Genomic DNA, 20596 nt, shown 5'->3' on the forward strand with positions numbered 1-20596 from the left:
CTTTAATTGGTTTACAACTTTATAAGCTTTCCGAATATGGGGAACAGAGGCTGCTGCATACATGATTTAGGAAATTTTATTCAACTCTTTTTGTACCTAGAATACTCATTGTGAGTCCGTTCATGCCTAAAGTCGAATCATATTATCCAGCCTATTCCTGTTTAAATATCACCAAATGGTCAGCAATTATTAAAAAACTGAGGGCCTTATTTATGAAGGCCTGCGTCACTTTTACACTGCTGTTGCGTCACTTTAAGTCACGCAGCGGTGGCGTAAAAAATGCGCCATATTTATGAAGTGACGCATCTAGGCAGATGCGTCACTTCATAAAGCCCTGCACTACATTATACCTGCGTCAGGTATAATGTATGCAAGGTGGGCGTTCCCCCGCAAGAGAGGGCTGTAGGAGTGGCGCAGCGAAATCTATGAGATTTCACATGGAGCTTGCCCCATGTGAAAGGAACATTGCTGGAGTTGCGTCACACTTCCAACACAACTCTATCAATGGGCCACTTTTGCGCCAACAGATACGTCAGTATTACTGTAACTCCTTGCGACATGATGCGTCATACAGTAAATATGACGCATCCTAGGTGTCGCAAGGAGGGTACACTGAGAAGTAGAAGAATTTGTAAAGCCTTGAAGCAGATCAGACTCCCTTACAGATCGAAGCCCATCAGGCTTCCTCATAGATATAGTCTCACTCTGCAGCATTATCATCCAGAACAATCATAAACTCAAACCTACTCACTGGTACCTCCCCTTGTGCTCTCAAGACAACTTGAATCTAACACTGCTAAAGGAAACTGGACTAGGTCTTATTGACCCATATACCTGCAGACAAATTGCCAAAGGATGTTTCATGGGCAACCTGATTGAGAAGGAAGCATTTATGTAAATACCATTCGATACTGAACATAAGGGCATCCTGTCTGACTCTCAGAATGGCTTTCACCTGGGACATGCTTCACAGCCCTCACTGAATGTCATCTAGGAGGACTTTAAGTCAACAGTTGAGCGGAGTGGGGTGGGTTGGTGGTTCTTCAGCTGCTCAGCCTCTAACCAGCTTTCGACTCACTTTAGCTCCACACCTAGCTCAGACTCAAGAAACTCACAATCCAAGTGAATGCCTTAGAATGGATCTGTTTGTACCTCACAAGTAGGTTGTAGTGTCATCTTACCACTATATAAATTATCTTCATTTCATATTGAAAGCAGGGATACTTCAAGTCTTCACTGCTGTGGCCCTGCTCTCTAACATACATCAAACCACTCCAAGATATCATCATAATCTTCAGTCTTAGTTAGTAAATCTATGCCATCTTCAAGGAAACAGTTCTAAGGTTCGATAAACCAACTTAGGCCACTACACCCTTGGCACCTGCTTTCTGAACAGTTGATAACATGGGTGAATGACAACCACCTCAGACTGAATACAGCAAAACCAGACATCCTCACATATGGCACTGAACAGCAAAAACACACATCCTCACATGTGGCACTAAACAGCTGTATAGCCATGTTCCACATGGCCTAAGGGGTGTCAAAGACTGGACGCTGAGAAGGTCTGCTCAGTCCCCTTCTGCAATGCCTGAGGAAAGGGTGACTCCTCTCAGTAGCCACAGTGCAACCCTACACAGAATAGCATATGCAAAGGGTTTCAAGTGTTTTCTTAAGCAGGTTCCAGCTAAGAAGCAAAACACAGGGACAAAAATATAGCAAAGGGGAAAGAGCACAACGAAAAAGCAGGGGAAATATGCTTTGTGTCACATCTTCCTCTTGTGATTGCCTCTAATATATATATTATTCAAACAGCAACTGACAACACTGGACACTGGCCCTATTTCACCTTGGATTGAGAACCTCAGATAACATCCTATGGCTAGTCATCCATCTCGGAAAACACTGTTTATAAGTTTTGTCAACACCCCTTTCCTGGAAGTGATGGTGTTAATCTATTCATAAAGAAGCAACTCAAGTTTATTATAATTTGCTCCTCACTGAATTTGGATGTCCCATTGTCACCCTTCATGTTCCGCAGGTACCTCTTCGGGTGTCAGCAAGCACTGAGACGCAACCAGGATGCACCGCTGAATAAGGGATCCAACAACGCATTGTTGAGCAGCGGGTCAGAACAAACAAATGAATGACTATCTAACTTGCTGATCTTAGGAATCGTTGTACTGTACCCTTCATTGGCACAGTTAGGGCTGCAACTGTGTGACTGCTGCTGGCCCGCACCATGGTTACAACTATCTGACTGACGTCAGCCTGAACAGGGGCTGCTACTGTCTAATTGCTGTAAGCCAAGTTGGGACAACAACTACCTTATGTGCAGTTGGGACCAAAACCTCCAAAGCTGCCACCATCCAATCCTTGGTCTTAAGTGGCTTTGGTGCATGTGTGGGGTACATCACCACACCAGGTGAAGACTGCTGTGGCAATGCCTGTGCATGCACAACCTTGGTGCTGCAACTTCTCTAATAAAGGCTAGGCAGGCGCCTGCTAAACGTGGCCCACGCCAGGCTCTGACACTCAAGCAGACTTGGCAGGTCACCACAACCCCTGATGTGTTTGCACAAGTGCCACCCCAATGCAAAGCAGCGAACGAAGACTCGTAAAGTGTCACCTATCCCTAGATGTAATAAGGCCAACAGAGTACATTTGACTATGGGCACAAATACACTGCACTTAGCTTGATTCATGCTACTCATGATATGGGAAAGGGGAACCCAGAGCTAGGTGGGACCCTCCAAGAGTAAATACTACAGGGAGAAGGAAGGGTGTAACGCTGTACCATACACAGGAACATTGAATTGTGTAGTATTTAGTGCCACTGTTTGATTAAAGTACTTTATTCCCTGTAAAGACAAGGACAGACTGGGGCATTAAGATTATTGGACCCAATGAAAACAAATAGTGCTGGCAAAAATCTGGTTGCAATTTGTGGCCAGTATTTTTGCAACCAGTAAAGAATTTTATGAACTTACCTATGAATTAATTTGTCCAGTTTTAAATTCGGGTTTGGAGTGGGTCGTAATCTGACCTACCTCATAAATATTAATGAAGTGGGTCACAAATTGCATCTCACTCTAATTGGTGGCTATCACTGGGATGGTGGGATGCTAGAGTCAGCAGACTACCATGTGTGTGATCGGAGTAACGTTTTTTTTTTTATTGAGCCCGTTTTCCTTAAAGGAAACAGGCTATGCTTTAAAAAAATGTTTTCTTTTTTTTAACATTTGAGTAAGAACTGACAGTGATCGCCTGAACCTCTGCCTACGCCCCAACAAACTTTTTTTTACATTCACAAAGGTAAATGCGTTACCACCACTGCTCAGGAGTCTGTATATTTTTACTATATTTGGACTGGAGATTGGTTGCAAAACATTGATAAATGTCATACATATTTGACATTTGGAAGAGACGCCTACAACATCCCCTTTCGAAAACTGAATCCGCATGGCGTTGAAATTACATTTAGGAATTGTACAAGTTTACAGACTCCTAAAATGAGATTGACATTACAAAAATTATTTTTGGGGTCGCAAACTTCGAATCGGAGTGTTTGTGATTGTAAAAACATTTCTGTATCTGGCTCATTTTTAGGTTGCAGCCTACCAGTCAGAGCAACTGTCTTGTTTGAATGAAAGAATTATGGATTTTTGAAGCGCGTGGATACTTGTTTACTAAAGACATCTTGGGGACATTCAGAAAGTTGACCTAGGAATGCATTCCGCCCTTTGCTTGCCATTGGCTTTGTAGTTTGTAACTAACATTTTCTGGCTTTCTATTTGCTGGCTTTATTTGCTTTAGGCTGTCCAGCTCGCATTCGTCTCTCCTGTTGCCCAAACTTTGTTTACTGTATTCTTCTAAGAACTCGCTTCCTGTAAATCTTGCTCTAATCTTGTCACATTTGCTATGCATTCAGAGATAGAGGTCAAATGTCAGGCTGTCTTCCAGGGAGCATGATTTTTTTTTTTTTTTAAAGAAATTTTTTATTATTTTCCATTTCCATCTCCACATCATCTCTTACACAGGTGTTGTAAGCATTATTCAGGAAGATTGTGCTCCACCCTTCATCCCTACAAAGTTGTCATATTATGCAACCACAATGATTTACATTATTACCCACAGTCTCGTTGCCTATTATTCGCCAACTTCCACCCTACCATCCCCCTTAAGCCCTTTTCCCCACAACCCTCCCGAAATCCAGAACTACTATTTCTACCCACCCCTACCCTCCCCACCAGTGTGCTCCCCCCCCAGTCGTTAATCTCAATGTGCCTTGATCTATAGGTGTGTGTTCTCTGTGCACTCTTGCAGTTGCTCGGCTTCTCTCCCCCTGCCACCCATCTTCCTCTCCTTCGGTTGTGCTTTCGATCCCCTCATTCTCCCTTGCGCTGTTAACCACCCGTGGTCTAACTGTGGGCCGGCTCATCGTCTTGGTCTCCTCTAGAACCGCGTAACGCTTCAATTAGCGCCTCCCAGGCTCGTGCCACTTCCAACATTGTCTCCTTCTGGGACCTATGCGCCAGTCGTAGCTTGATCACACTCTCACTCGCCGCCCACTTAAGGAATTTGTGTTTCCACCTCTGCACTCTAGGTCCCTGACTATGCTTCCAGTGGCTGATTATTTCCCTTTTGGCTAGTATCAGTCCCAAATCTACGAATTTGCTGGTTACTTTATTGCGTTTCGTCCGCGGGAACCAGTGCAATAAACCCACCGCCATATCTTTATTAAGTGTTCGCTCTGTTGCCAGCTCCAACGCCCCGATCACGTCTTCCCAATACGCCGTCAGCTTCGGGCAGGACCACAGCATATGCTGGAAATCCGCCTCCTCTAGTCCACATCTAGGGTAGCAAGCCTCGTCCGCCCCGAAGAGCCGTTTGATATGGCTCGGGGTCATGTATGCCCTGTGCAGCACATAAAACTGTATGAGCTGGAACCTGGCATTTCTCGTGCTCTTCCATGCCCTTTCTACTAGCTTGGGCCAAGTAGTGTCCGGGATATCCCTACCTAAGTCCCTTTCCCACTTCTCCTTAAGACAACCCAGCGGCTGCCTGCCCTCCTGTTCCATTCTCCCATTAAGGCATGTGACAGCCCTAAAAGTTCCGGCCGCGATAGCCACATATTGGCAGATTAGCGATGTCGCTGGCTCTGACAGCCCCGTCTTCCACCTGCGCTGTATCGCCGCTACTAGCGCCGCATGCATCAGGTAGTGCCCCCGTGGTAAGTCAAACCGGTCCCGCATACTCGAGAACGGCAGCAAGACACCATCGTCATAGAGGTCGCCCATCATAAATAATCCCTGCTCTTCCCACATCCCCAATGCCGACCAATCGCCGCCATGGGGTAGCGCTGTACACGCCCCTATCGGGATCTCAGGCGCGTAAGGGCACTCCACTCCATGCTTTCTGTTACTTCGGATCCAACAACGTTGCATTGTTCTCTCCTCATTCGTGATGGTATCTCTACGCAGGCGTTGTCCCATCAATATATAAGATATCACGTGTCTCGGTACCCAACAATCCCGGCCCAGGTTGGGCCCTCTGAACGTCGCCGCCACCGCCTGTGTGAGCCATTGGAGCTGAGCTGCTAGATAATATCGTTCAAAGTCCGGCACTGCCCAGCCCCCTGCCTCCCTCGGGCGCATCATTATGTCTAGTGCTACCCGCCTCCTACCGGATCCCCACAAGAAGTCCCCCACCATCGTTTTCAACTGTCGGAACATCACCCCGGGTATCCAGACTGGGAGAGTCCTGAAGAAATATAACAACCGTGGCAATACTATCATTTTGAGCAGGGCCACCCTTCCTGCCACCGACAGCTTCAAAGCAGCCCAGAACTCCATACTCCCTTTAACTCCACGGAGTGCCCGACTAATATTTCCTTCGAGGAGCCCCTCCTGTGTGTGGTAAACAAGAACTCCCAAGTAGGGCAGGCAATGCGCCTCCCATCTGATCTCTTGCACCTGGGGTAGTGCTGAGAGGCTCGAATTCACCGGGAACAGGCAAGTCTTTGACCAGTTAACCCGCAGCCCCGACCTAATCCCAAACCCAGTCAACAAATGCTTCGCCGCTGTCACCGCCTCTTCCGCGTTCTCCAAAAACATTAAGAGGTTGTCCGCATACAGCGAGATGTAATGCGCATTCTCCCGCAGCACTAGTCCCCGATACTGCTCCCCTGTGCGAGCCAGCATCGCCAATGGCTCTATAGCAATCGCAAAGAGCAGCGGGGAGAGGGAGCAGCCCTGTCGAGTCCCCCTTTCTACGTTGTATGCCCGTGAAAGTGTTGCACCCGTCCTTACTCTGACCGTGGCCCCATTGTAGAGAATCCGGGTCCATTTCACATAGTCGTCCCCTATTCCCATTTTCCCCATCACATTTTGTAAGAAAGACCATTCTAGGCTATCAAAGGCCTTTTCGATGTCTACCGCCAGTACCACCGCTCCCGGTGTAGCGTCTCGGTGTTCCTCCAATATGCGCAACAGGCGTCTGATATTACCAGCCGTATTCCGCTTAGGGATAAATTTCCCCCTGGTCATTGTGAACTAAGGAGGTCATGTATGGGAGCAGGCGGGTCGCCAGTATCTTACTTAGTATTTTATAATCCACTGTCAGCATTGAGAGCGGTCTATACGCCGCCAATGCGGCGGAGTCCTTGCCTGGTTTTAGAATGGGAATGATAATGGCCTCCCGCGTAGAAGGCGGCAGTATTCCCGCCGTCCAGGCCCGCTTGTACAGTGCCTGCAGCCGGGTGGGCCAGTATATCTATATACGTAGCGTAGAACTCGACTGGTAGCCTATCTACTCCCGGAGTCTTATTTCGGGCCATATGCTGAATGGCTGACTTAATTTCCCCTAGCGAGATTTCCTGCCCCAGTGCCAACGCCTGGTCCTCCTCCAGCTGGGGCCAGTCCAGCTCCCCAAAATACTCCTCCAGTTCCTCAACATCAACTTCTCCTAAGCTACTATATAATGTGGCGTAATAGTGCGCGAACAGGTTATTAATTCCCCGTTGGGTGTAGTCCATAGATGCCTCCGGCGTGCGGAGCCCCAGAATGGGCGCTCCCCCACTATCAGGACCGACTAGCCTCGCCAAGAGCCTACCTGTTTTGTCCCCCTCATCATGCATGCGTGCTCTATATGCCTTATAGTCAAACGCTCTGAGTCTTTCCACTTGCCGAGCAACCTCTTCCCTTGCTCCTGCCACCTCTGCTTGGTCTCTGCCTCTGATATGATTACGCCTTTCCGTTTACCGCAGTCTCTCATCCGCTCTCTGGACCTCCTCCAATAAGAGTTTCCGCACCCCCACCTTCTTAGAGATGCATATCCCTCGGACCACCAACTTGAAAGCCTCCCATTCTGCCTCCATGGAGGTCGCTGTGTTTTCATTCTCATTAAAGTAATGGAGGATCCCCTGCCGGAGCTCTTCCTTAAACACCGGATCCTCCAGTACTTCAGGGCTCAGCCGCCATGTTGGAATCAGCGCCCGTTCTTTAAACCATCCCAAGTGTATCAGTAGGGGGTTATGATCTGATATTGTTTTAGCCAAGTATTCACTGTGCTGCACTTTCACACAGACATCAGGCGTTCCCAGCATCGCATCCAGCCTCACATGCAAATCGTGCAACCCCGAATAATATGAGTAATCACGCTCTTGCTGATGCTGTTCCCGCCATACATCCAGTAAGTTCCAATTTGATTGCCATCTATGCCTTCTTTCCGCCAGCCTCGCACTCGCCGACTCCGGTAGCGGCGGATGCGATCTATCTACACTCACATCGAGCACTGAGTTGAAATCACCTCCTAATAGCATCGAGCTCGGTGCATGCACCGCCAGGACCCCGGATAGGCGGTCAAAAAAGCTGCCCTGGTCTACATTAGGGGCATATACACTCCCCACCATGACGTCCTCCCCGTTCAGCCGCCCTGTCAGCAGGACATAGCGCCCCTCAGGGTCTATCATCTTGTGCTGCAACTGGAATGGCACCCCCGCTCTGATCCATACTAGCATGCCCCTGGCATATGCAGAATAGGTGGTATAATAAACTTGGCCGCGCCATCTACGCTGAAGCGTCTTGCCCTCCGCCCCCGTGAGAAACGTCTCTTGTAGTAGAGCCACATGTACTCCTATGCGCACCAGGTAGGCATGCACCTGGTGACGCCTGGCCATAGTGTGGAGACCCCGTACATTCCAGGTTATACACTTATAGGCAGGGGAAGAGGCCGTTACCTTATCTCTGAGTCCCATCCACCTGTCGTGTCATCTGGAGCACACTGGTTTTCCCCTGAATCCCTTGAACAAAACTAAACACACCCCAACACCCCCATCCCAGGACAGATGCCCCAACGTGAACACCCATCCAAACTAATGACTCAACCAGAGTGTTCAGATCCTCGAGGAATCTCCAACACCCTACAACGCTAGGGGTTTCCAGGGAGCTTGATGTTTATTTTTCTTTGTGTGACTTCAAAGTGAGAGGATTTATGTGACAATCATGCTAGTGGGTTTCTGCTTGAGGAAGGCTGTACAGATGTTATTTTATTTTAGCATACGACAACATTTAAATGTCTGTAAACAAACTGTGCTGACAATCAGATCAATTTATTGAGTGATGACATTTACACACATTATAGTTTGTACGCTGTATACTTTTGTAGTAAAACTGTATCTGAGTGCAAATGTAATGGTCATTTCAACTGAAGATGTGTTGTCTGTAATGGCAGTACGCTACCATACCATGCATACTCCAGGTTACCCCAATCCACTCTATTCGGCACCACTCTATGCGCCACTGCACTCTACTCTGCACCACTCCACACTACACCACTCCATTCCACACTGCATCACTGCACTTTTCTCTGCACCACTCCACTTTATGCCACTTTACTCTACACCCCTCTAATCTATTCCAATGCACTCTACCCCACACTACTCAACTATGCACCACAGCACTCTTCGCCACTCCACTCAATGCTGCCCTACTCTCCAACACTGCACTCTATGCCACTGCACTCTACGCCACTGCACTCTACGCCACTGTACACTACCTCACTCTACATCTTTGTGCTCTACATCACTGCACTCTATGCCACTCTATTCCACTGTGCGCCATTGTACTCTACGTCACTGCTCACTGCACCACTCTACCCTGCACCAGTCTACCCTGCACCAGTCTACTCTGCACCACATTTCTCTGCACCTCTCTACTGCCCTGCACTCTACGACCCTGCACTCTGACACTCAACTCTGCATGACTCGTCTATGCCACTGCACTGTACTCTGCACCACTCAGCTGTACGCCACTCTACACCACTGCACTCTACCCTGCACTACTCCACTCTATGCCACTATACTCTACGCCGTTCTACTCCACTCCGCATCACTTCACTCTACGCCACTTCAATCTACTCTGCACCTCTCTACTCTATGCCACTGCACTCTACGATACTCAAAGCCAATGCACTCTACACCACTTTACTCAAAACCAATGCACTCTACGCCACTGCACTCTACGCCAATCTACTCTGCAGCACTCTACCTTACGCCACTTCACTCTCGGCCACTCTACTACTCTCTACAACAGTACACTCTACGACACTCCACTTCATGATACTCCACTCTATGATGCTGTACTCCATTAAACTCTGCTCCACTGCCACTCTATGCTACTCAACTCTAGCATTCCACTCCATGCCATTCTACGACACTACGCTATTCTATGACACTACTCCACTCTACGACACTGTATGCAACTCTCTCTATGCCACATTACTCTATTCTAGTCTATGACACCCTACTCTACGCCACTCCAGTACTCGACACAACGCCACTCCACTTCATGCCACTCTATTGTGACACTCTTTGTCACTTCACTCTATGCCACTCTACTTCGCTGTATGCCACTCTACTATACAACACTCTATGCAACACCCTCTATGCCACTCCACTCTGCTCTACACCACTCTACAACACTCTATGTCACTCCCCTCTACTCAACTCTGACACTGTGCTCCACTTCATGCCACTCAACTCTATGTCCTTCAATTCTATGTCACTTTACTCCCTCCTCTACACTCCACAACACTGTACGCTACTCCATGACACTCCACTCCTCTCCACAACACTCAACTCTACTGCCTGCCACTCCACTTTACGACACTCCACTTCACGCCACTCTCCTTTACTCTACTCACTTTTAGTCTTGCTGAACAGCAGCCAATCTGGTGTACAACATTGCAGAAACATATTATCAAAGCCAATAGCTCTTGCATAGGCGAGACCTATTGGCTTGGCCAATGCTTGTTTCTGTTGGCAGGCCTCATGTGAGTCCCATTAGCCCCTGACTGCCCTGAGCACCCCCCCCCCCCACCCCCAAACCCAAAGCAAAAGGGGTCTGACACCCACATATACTCTTACATTATATACTCTCGCACAATATTTTAAGCATGATCGTGGCACACGACATAGAACAAATTATTTGGCACAATGCCACAAGTGACATCTTTGCCACACTATAATCGGCACCACCTCTCACACACTAAAACACACTAAAAGTTTTTTGCACGATATGAGAGGCGCAGTACCAGATGCATACACGAATCCTTATTTTCTGGCTGCTGTTTTGTAGCAATGACGCTATGAGGGGCACAGTCGACCACAGAGCGGCTGGATTTCATTCCGAAGGAAGCCCTCCTCTTCATTTGAGGGAGTGATATCACAGGGAGGAGAACCTAGCCACAACTGAATAGCCTGAACCGTCGTGATAAAAAAAATGCTTCCGGTGAGCGTGTAAACCGGCCCGGAAGTTCAGGGAATCAGAACGTTCACTTTACAGCCCTTTAACGCTGCTGCGGACGGAGTCTGCAGTTTATAAAAACAAAATCTGGGCGTACTGTGGGGGAAGAAAACATCTGGTTAGTCACGTGGTCAGTCCGGCCCATTCACAATTACACATTTCTACATGTCAGTTCATAATGACGTACTGTTCACCTATGTTTTATGAACGCTTTGAATATTTGACTCTGGTGCACAGACAGAGAGAACAATTATTCTTATAGACCACTTATGCATCCGCAACAGCATTGCCCAACCGGATGTTGTCATACATGTGAAATGGCGTCACAGGAAATATGAGTAAAACTGTGCTCAGTGCTGGGAACATCCCCTACCTCTCGAGTACACCTTCAAGGCAATGTGTGTACGCTTCACTCCTAGACGGTCAGATTTTTAAACTAATTTCAATGACGCGTGCGAGCCACACCTAAACTATTGCAACATCGCTCCACAGACTGTCAGCTTTCGAAACTCGCTGTGCTGAACAACATCGTCTCAATGAGCCATAAAGGGTGGACACGGTAACACCACTGTGACTCTACACGTCCAGTGTCGGATTGCCCTATAAGGAAATTAGGCAGTGCCTGATGGGCAGGTCTGACAGGCCAGTGTGTGGGTTGTTTTTTGGGCTGTTTGGGGGCCTGTTTTATGGTCTGCTGATTTTTACTGTTGATTTCCACGATATTAAAACAAACATTGATTGAACCAAGCTCAGATCTGTGCAGTCTCTCATACCTTGCAAAACACGTGTACAGAGTCTCCTTACAAGTTCAAAACTGCCTCAATTTGCAAACATACACCACTTTTTCAGGTTTCTACTTCACTAATGGGTACGCTTTTATTGTGGTCCCCTGGCCTTTTTTCAGGGCCGGACTGGGAATCCAAAGCAACCGTGGCACATTTTGTCAGCCCAGCCCCTGTATGGTTCATAGCAAGTGCAGCAATTGAGCCTGACCACTACAAAGGGGAGCTTTGGGGGAGGGTTACCCCCAAGACAATTTTGGGGTACATGGTGCATTCATACAGCACAATTTTCATTATATATTCAATTGTATTAGCTTTTAACCCATGTTAAAAGAAAATGTTACATAAGGCAAAGGGGACTACAAGGTGTAGGATTCAAATGCCAGCCATACTGGTAGGCCCTTTTGAAGAGCGCTTGGTCTGGAGAAGCACAAACTCTGGATTCAGAACATAACACAGTGGTTAGGGTTGACTTTAATAATAAGAATGCATTTCTACCCAAACAAATCTTTTTTTAGCAACATCAGGATAATGAGAGTGGGAAAAAACATAACTTTGTAACCTTGTACCATGCAGCTCTTTGATGGCAGTTCATAGCTGACTGTGCAGATAAAAGAATCTCTGTGACAAATGCAGTAACCCACTGAGCTATGTACATGAACTATTGTTCTTTGATATGCACGGTACATGTTTTTTGCCCCATGAACCGTTTGCACTACCTTATAGGAGTCAAAACTGCCACTGGACAAAACCCACATCCCTCCAGAAGGTAGTACATTAATCACCAATTTTCTTAACACTTTTGTTTTTGCCTGAAAACTGCTGAATATACAAGAAACTTTTCAGTGCTTTTAAAACTGCTGCACTGCTACACAACCGGCCCCCAATGGTGCAGCTAGGCTAGCCCTTTGGCCACCCGTGGTGGTCCCTGCGTTTGCTGCTGCCCCGTGGGTGGTGGGCGGAGTGAAGAGCAGGGGTGCTAGCAAGATCTCCGTTTCATTTGCCGCCCGCGTCGGCCGCTTGATGAGCGGGTGGGAGGCGGAGATGCCCACCCCAAGACAGCAGGTAAGAGCAGGGGAGGCCCCCTGCCCCCCAATTGCTACGCCACTGCCCTCATCCTTCCAGCCTCCTGAGGAAACGCACATTGCCCGGTACACCCTTGCATTTTTTCTTTCCCATTTCCCAGTCACCTGAGGGTGCACAGCCAAAACTCCATTTGCGTGGAACAGGAAAAACGCTAATAGCCATTCATTTATTTGCCATCTGACAAAGTTTCTCTTGACAAGTGGGTGGCCTTGGGTGACCTTCTGTTGTATCAGTAGTGCAGCATGGATGCAATGAGCACTGGTGCAAGCGAGGAAAATTACCCTTTTGACTGATGATGGGGTAGCAAAATGCGGCAATTAACAGGGCTCGGTGAGTCCTGGTGTCACTGCACCTGCTGCACCAATGGTAGCTACGTCCCTGTGTTGAATATCAAAAAGAAAGCCTTGCTTGAGAGTAACCAGAATGTTCGGGATCGTTGTACACTGGACAAAAAGTAAGGACATCGCTGAAAGACACTTTCAGGAATTGGCCTCATACCAAAATTGTCATTCATGGTGGATGACGTACCCTAAGGGCATTCAGCAATGAGCTCGTGCAGGCTTTAGACACTGATGCGACCAACTAATTGAACTTGACTCACTGCAAAAGGCAGAGGGCGTCGGCCTTGTGTACCATGTTCTATTTTTGTACTTGACCTGGTCAGAGTCGATTGGCTGTATGCACACGTTGCAAGGGTGCACTACAGCAGCATTGTTCTTCAAGGCCTCCTGTAAAAGGGTCGCCTGTGCCTACATTCTCACTTCCGGTCCGACTGGGGCCACAGCAGGAAGTTCCAGCAATAGATGGGCCAGCTCGTTGGCAAATGAGAACCACAGAATTTCCCGAAAACTTATTTAAGTTAGTCTAGACTGGAGAAATGTTATAACAACATGCAAACCTGCAAAATTGGTGAGGGAATCTGTAGACATAAGGGTGATGGGCTTGAAGCTATGAAGCACAATGGCCAGCAATTAGGGACAATATCTTCCAAGACCAAACTCATTTTATGTTTGCGCTAACCTTAACCTGCACAAACTACTTTTAAATTAAGTATCAAATACACTCTTTACTAAACTTAAACAACTGAAGCACCACAGACAACAAACTCAATTGCTTGATGGCATTCCCAGATCCACACAAAAAGAGTGCCCAGGTTAAGAATGGACTACAATGCGTAAATAATGGTAGTGACCACTGAGCAACTGCTGATTACATAACATCAATGCTAGTGAGGTGATCTGGAAAAAGCTCACAGTTTAGACCTCTATTGTGGTCTGGGTTCTCCTTTTCTTCAAGCCTACTCTTGTTTTCAATGTGCAGGTCCCCAAACATGATTTCACAACTGGTCATTGCCTCTCATTTCGCTGGCCAGGGCCCTTGTAATAGGATTTCAACCAGTTGTGGAAATGAGGGAGCAGGTGACTGCAATGGATGTAAAAGGCAGGAGGCGCTTGGTCCTTCTGTGAGGGTTTCTTCTAGAGGATTCACTTGAAATAGGCTGAAAAGTACTCTACGAAGAGAAAACTTGTGTTCAATTGGCTCTTAAGAAAAGGGGAATAAGTTGGGCCCTTTCATAGAAGCTGGTTCAACGACCAGGCAGGGATAAAAGTCAAAAGACTATTGAAGACATTTAAGTCATTACGGTCTACCTTCCGTATCCAGATCATTGAATACAGCACCAGGTTCAGAGGACTGGCACCTTGCGCTTAAGATCCAGTTATGCATGTGTCTAAACATGGCATTCTCTCCTCTTCTCAGGAAAGCTTAAATGCCTCTCTATCTCTTCTTTCTAATCCTCTATGTGCCTTATGCTTCCAAATAAACAACATGAAGTTCAATGGTTATGACCTAGTTCTTCTCAGCTTCCATGGAAAGGCCACATGTCATTGGGGGAGAAGGTTGGGAGAGTGTTACGGTTGCATGGAGACAGTGGATGCTACTGGGGTCAGCTGGAGCAAGCCACTGATGAGCCTGCAGTGTTTTGCCTTGCTTGCTACTGTTGGTGCATGAAGAAAGCTAAAGAACAAAGTAGGGCGCAGTGCCTTGTGTTTTATTGGATTTAAGAAGAATGAAATAGAAATCTAGTTTTCAATAGGAGTGTCACAGGCAACAGAACATTATAATTTAGGACGAATAGAGGAAGGAGGTGAGGTCTTCACGGTCACCGCATTAAAGAACAATCTTGGGACTGTCATATTGGATGACATCAGTTGGTCAAACAATGTGATGATTAGACCCAGGGGAGGCTATACTAGGCTACACATAGTGAGAAGAAAAGCAGGCTTTTTGTTAAACTGCACACCTATCTTGTGAGTTCCTCTATCGGTGCCTAGTTTGAGCTGGTGTTTAGTGGTGGGGCCAAGAAGACAGAAAAACCACGAAAAAAGGATAAAGCGGGGATATAAGTGAACCTGCAAGATTGAGATAAAGGGGCAGAGAGTATCTGGTGGTGAATTAAAGAGGCATGAGGTGGAATCAAGACTAAGCAGCCTTGGTATTCGGTACGCCAACATTTAATAGCACTGGCCGCGTGCTTCTGAGCAAAACTTTGAGCCACAACACTTATTCTTTTGCAAATTAAGCTCTGCTCTGTGGTATTACATTTAGCTCTAGCGTCATATTTCAAATATGATAAAGATAGACAAGAGACAGTTTAGCCAAATTAGGCCGAATTAATGCTTTAATCATCAATTGTCACCAAGGAATGCTTTGTGTCATCAAATTAATGCTTTGTGTCATCAAATGAATGCTTAATCACAAGGACTAGGATGAGAGAGTGAAGAATGTATGCATATAAATACTTGAGAACAGTGGGACTCAAGGAATGTGACGAAGGATTCGGGTCCCAAAAAGGGAATAAAATCAGTACCAGTGTCAAACTTTTTCCTAGTAGAAGACTACTTCTAGAACCAGAAATCAACATGTGACATAGCTAGCATGTGCAGGAAAGCCCCACTCTCTCTATCCACCTGGAAAAGAAGTTGAGAAAGCAAAACTGGAAACTAGTTTTCAAAACAGCCATGTGATAGGCACAAGAAAGCAATAGCACTGAAAGAAACACACATCTCTCATCTACCCTTCCATGTAACCAGGAGAAGTGTGGCTCAATGGTTAAAGCGGCAGACCCTGATGCAGTGGTCTGGCCCGGCACCAGGGTTCAATTCCCGCCTCGGCGGCTCTTGGATTCAATTTCCCCGGACCTGATAATTCTCGCCTCGGTGCCTATTTTAATCATGGGTCCCACTGTGCAACTCTGGGCAATAGCTTGCTTAATCTCCACAATGGCCCCCACAGCGCTAGGATGCCTGGCTTCACCTTGGGGGTGCCCAGGAGTGGACATCTCACAGGAAAACCAGGAAGGGTTCCACAGCGGTATGAATACAGCGCTACGAGACCCCTGGGCAGAAGTGCGCTATATAAGAACAAATACATTTACATTTGATGTATTGCCTTCATTGCTATGTGCAGCAGTTCTAAGTCATAATGCTCTGCTCAAGTAAATAAAAATAAAAACTGAGACAAAAATGATTTTTGCTTATATTCTCAGTGAGTGAAAATAGGCAACGTGGATGGTTTATATGTTGCCAAATTCTGTGATTCTCTTATCAGTTTTAACTGTCATTATTTTATACAAAAACCACTGTTCTTGCTGACACCAAAGATCATGTCAAAGTCTGTTTGAAGTGTTTAACACTCAGGAGTTTTCTGAACAGGGGGTGCTAAGGTTCTGGTCTCAGACTGGGTCCAAGCCATTCCAGAGTTTAGACCAGGACACCCAGTACACAGCCTCCATATTTTAGTCTTTTGGAGTATTGTTGTTCGATAAAGTCTAGACTCCTCGATCAAAGGTTCCTGGCTGGTTTGCATAATCAGCCAAACTTCATGAAACATGGGCAGATTCAGCTATGTACAGTAATTTGTGGAGTGAATAAGAGATTGATTATTATTATTATTATTATTATTAACATTCTATTTTTTGAGATGCAGGTGTGACTCTTAGGCCTTTCAAAGGGGCTTTTTATTATCAGGACCTCATTGTGCCATCATTGTTTTAACTATTCTTAGACAAAGCAGTTTTTCTTTCATCTGCAGATGATTTTTAAACAAGTAACTATCTTCAGTGGGTAACGTGTTTGTAAATTAAATGTGTGCATGTACTTGTAATTCATAAGGCGTTTAAGCAACATTTCTCTTTGACACATACCATAAATTGATGGTCTTCCCTACACTGCTGACCCCAATTCTCATGAACTTTGTGTTCTCTCACTTATGTGTAGAACCTCCTTGCACACTGCTTCAACCTCATCCTCTTTCAGTGGCACCTATTCAACCATCGTAATTCCACCAACATTGTCCCATTTTCTTTCTTCCCTTCGCATGTCCATTGCCCCACTGACATTCTAAATGTGAGCCTGCTTTTGTTAGCTGCACCTCGTCTTTTTTAACAAACACCTTTCAACAGTGCACATACAAGCTTTGTGGAGATCACATCTGTTTCTTCACCCCTCAGTTTCAGGTAGTAGGAACATCTAAGACTGAATTTATATGTGTAACGTTAGTACTAGTCCAATTACAGAGCAAAATGCGGCTTACCGCAGTTTAGCACCTCCTATACTGCAGATAGACTGTTGTGCGGCACGTGTATGGAGAACGCAACATTGCATTATTGATATTAGATAGAAATTTGAATCCTTTGGACATAGAGTGAAGCCCATACTTAAAATACTTACTGGCCGCACGGAGACATTCAAAAACGAACCACGTTCCATTTTACTATTTTTCCGTTATTTTGGACATTTAATATTATCGTGGATATCTTGGCTTGACGATTGCAATGGAATGAAAAGATATAGAGTGTTTTACCTGCGTTGCTGTTAAGATTGGCCTGGCGCCATACTTATCATTAACAACAGAGACAGCGCATTGATAAGGACGGTTGATTACAACACTGACTTTTGGAATTCGGCAATATTATAAGGAACATTGTGTGGCAGTCCGGTCCCCTATAGAGGATTTGCGAGAATTTGGGCAAACTTGGGGGCCTTTATAATTTGGAAGATTGTAGGATTTTTAAATTTGAATATCTGAAGAATCCTTGGAATTTACGCCCTGAGGAAGTTCCTTCTGGAACGAAACGCGTTGGGTGATGACCAATTTTAATACTACAGCTACAATAAAGGATATATATTTTTCGAATAGACTTGAAACTTGCTGATTATTTCCTGGTGCACCTTCCTTTTTTGTACATAACGTTAGTACTAGTGACTTTTCACATGTAAGTGGAGACCTTGTTCACCGTGGCAGCAATGTACATATGAGAAAGAATAAGGATTATTATTAAAGAGCATAATTATTTGAAAAAATATTTAAAATATTTCACTATAAAATATAAATGTAAAATCATTTAAAATATTAACATAGAAATAATAAAAGGAAATGTTAGTTCACATTAACTCATTATATATGATGTGATCACGGTAACGGCTGTTACCGAAACGCGTTATGACTACTGAAGCGTGAAATAAAAAAAATTGCGTACCTAAAAGTGGAGTTTGTGCCCTTCTATTTTGCGATCGCATCGAGGAGGCAGTACAGGCGGGGCGATGGTTGGTGTTCTCGATATATATATATATATATATATACATACAGAAGAGCTTTTTCCATGAGGGATGCACTAGTCAGAAACAGTCCGGAGATCGCCACGTCACAGAGTTGGCTAGCAGACAGAAAGGGTTTTGTTAAATGCCAGAGTTGTAGGGCATGCAGGTTTGGTAAGAACATCACGAAGATAGCCTCAGCCTTTAGATACGCACCACTTACCATCAGACATAGACTTTCGTGCAGAACGGAATTTGCGGTGTACATGCTCGAATGTAACTGCAGGCTGCGTTACATCGGGAGCACTAAATTGCAAGTGCACCTGCGAATTTTCCAGCACCTCAGAGCGATAGTCAACAATGACCCAGCCTACCCCGTAGCCAGGCATTTTAAGGAGATGCATAATAACAATCTAGAGCACCTCCGTTATTCAGTCATTGATTGCATCCCACCACTTAGACGGGGTGGCAACAGGGAGAAGCTTTTGAGGCAATTGGAGAGTAGGTATATTCTGCAATTTAACACCAAGGCGCCCGCTGGTCTCAACACCACGGATGATCTGCACCATTTCCTGTAACATAGCATTGCATTCACACCCTTAGTGATCATACCATCGCATTGTAACTGTATATTAATGTTATCACTTGTATATATTTCACTGTTTATATCAGGTTCTACCTGTGCACTCTCAGTATTCACATAGAGTTGGGTTTCCTGTCATCAGGCTATGTGCAACCACAAAGAGAATACCAGTATTACTGTCATTTTGGTTGTCTATAGTCGGTCTTTAAGCATAGGCACTACAGGCTTGTAACCAATGCTGCGGCAGGAATGGCTACACATGTATTTAGACCATGTTTGCGTATGATTATGAATTAGAATGTTACTTTTTCACAATACGCTATGCTATATACCCATTGCTTCATAGCAAGGGATATTTTGAACAAGCACTGGCAGACTCTAGAATATTTCCTGCGCTTTCACACATTTTTTATTAGTACATTCTATGCATTTTTTTGTCACTCAAATGCTCTTGAGGAGGTACAAACACCACACATATATTTTGGCCTATATGCGCACTCACGCCTTCCTCAACATGTATATACACACCTATGTGCACATTTCACCCTCAATCACACTTTCAACTTATGTTGTATTAAGTGTCAGCTTTGTTTTGCATTTATGCAGTTATTTAGTTTGTTTGCATCTTTACTGTACCGGGGCTAGACGCGCACATCTTATCACTAGCCTTTGTTCACATGCAGCACTTTCACTTTGTGCTTCATGAGACGCGCCGAGAGCAGGGAGTTATGGACACACACACTGTTGTGCTAGGTCTCGCGTTTCTAGTTGTGAGCAATCGGTAACACTAACATGATTGCTTACGAGGGGCATGCTTTCTGTTTTAATGTGTACTTACACGATCGGTTGGCTGCATCTGGGGACGCCATATGCTCTTGTACCAGCTTCCACGATGCATGTGCGGGAGGACTGAGGCAATCACCAGCTTCAGCAGATAGTTGACAGTTTTATAGTCTGTTTATACTGGTGTTACTAACTGTAGTAAAACATGATGTCACTCATGTGCTTTACTGCGTCTTGCCCACAGTCACACGCTGCAAAACTACTCAGTCATTGCAATGAACATAGTAAAAACACTGCCACTCACACATATATATAAATACCACTCACTCACCAGTACAGCGCTATGTGATCAAGGCCGCATGTCTGGCAGCCGAAACGCGTCATTTGGACACTTGATGCTTGAATAAATCATTTAACTCTCAACTTTGCCTTTGGAGTCTGTTTCCTGGTGTTGCGCCTTTCTATGGATGGTGGTACCCTTGGGATCCTGCTGTGGAATACATATATATATTCACTTTAAAAACCAAAGGTTACAGGGGAGTTATTTTATACTTTATATGAAGCATCATAAAACGATGTCAGAAATTTGGACTTGGTCACAGGGCCATAAATCGGGGGTTTGATAAGAAGCACAGGTGGTCTCGTTTTTGTGTGGACATAATGCAGGGTCAGTGGGTACATGTCCAGATGTCCGACATGAGGAGCGTGTGATCACTGTCTGTATTGTGCATGCTGTCTTCTGATTTGCTGCATTTTCCTAACTTAGTGTGGCATCTGACTTTATGGTGTTTTGGGGAATGCGTGCTCCTCCAGCCAAATGCGTTTTGTTGGGGCTAATCTCCTGATACTATTGTGGTGTTTCTGCCTATCTGTGGGATCGATCCGGGTTTTCCTGACTGCGCGCTCTGTCTCAGGGTTATGTGTCCCTCACCTGGGATCTGTCAATCAGTTGCTTTGGGC

General features: G+C 45.7%; 1 long non-coding RNA gene across 6 annotated transcripts in view; it reads right to left on the reverse strand.

Moving 5' to 3' along the window:
- LOC146796526 (uncharacterized) overlaps positions 1-20596 on the reverse strand; it is a 28214-nt gene that overhangs the window by 1780 nt on the left and 5838 nt on the right. Inside the window, exons 2-3 of one of the 6 annotated variants that reach the window (XR_014969628.1) lie at positions 19968-20126; positions 18213-18389 (exon numbers count right to left, since the gene is read on the reverse strand). The exons of 1 other annotated variant lie outside the window; for it this stretch is intronic. This is a non-coding gene — a long non-coding RNA (uncharacterized LOC146796526). Of the gene's footprint in view, positions 1-18212; positions 18390-19691; positions 19806-19967; positions 20127-20596 lie in introns of those variants that run through there. 4 more of the 6 variants (XR_014969627.1, XR_014969630.1, XR_014969631.1 and 1 more) reach the window with 4 other exon arrangements.

The sequence above is a fragment of the Triturus cristatus genome, chromosome 10, assembly GCF_964204655.1.
Source record: "Triturus cristatus chromosome 10, aTriCri1.1, whole genome shotgun sequence".
NCBI lineage: Eukaryota > Metazoa > Chordata > Amphibia > Caudata > Salamandridae > Triturus > Triturus cristatus.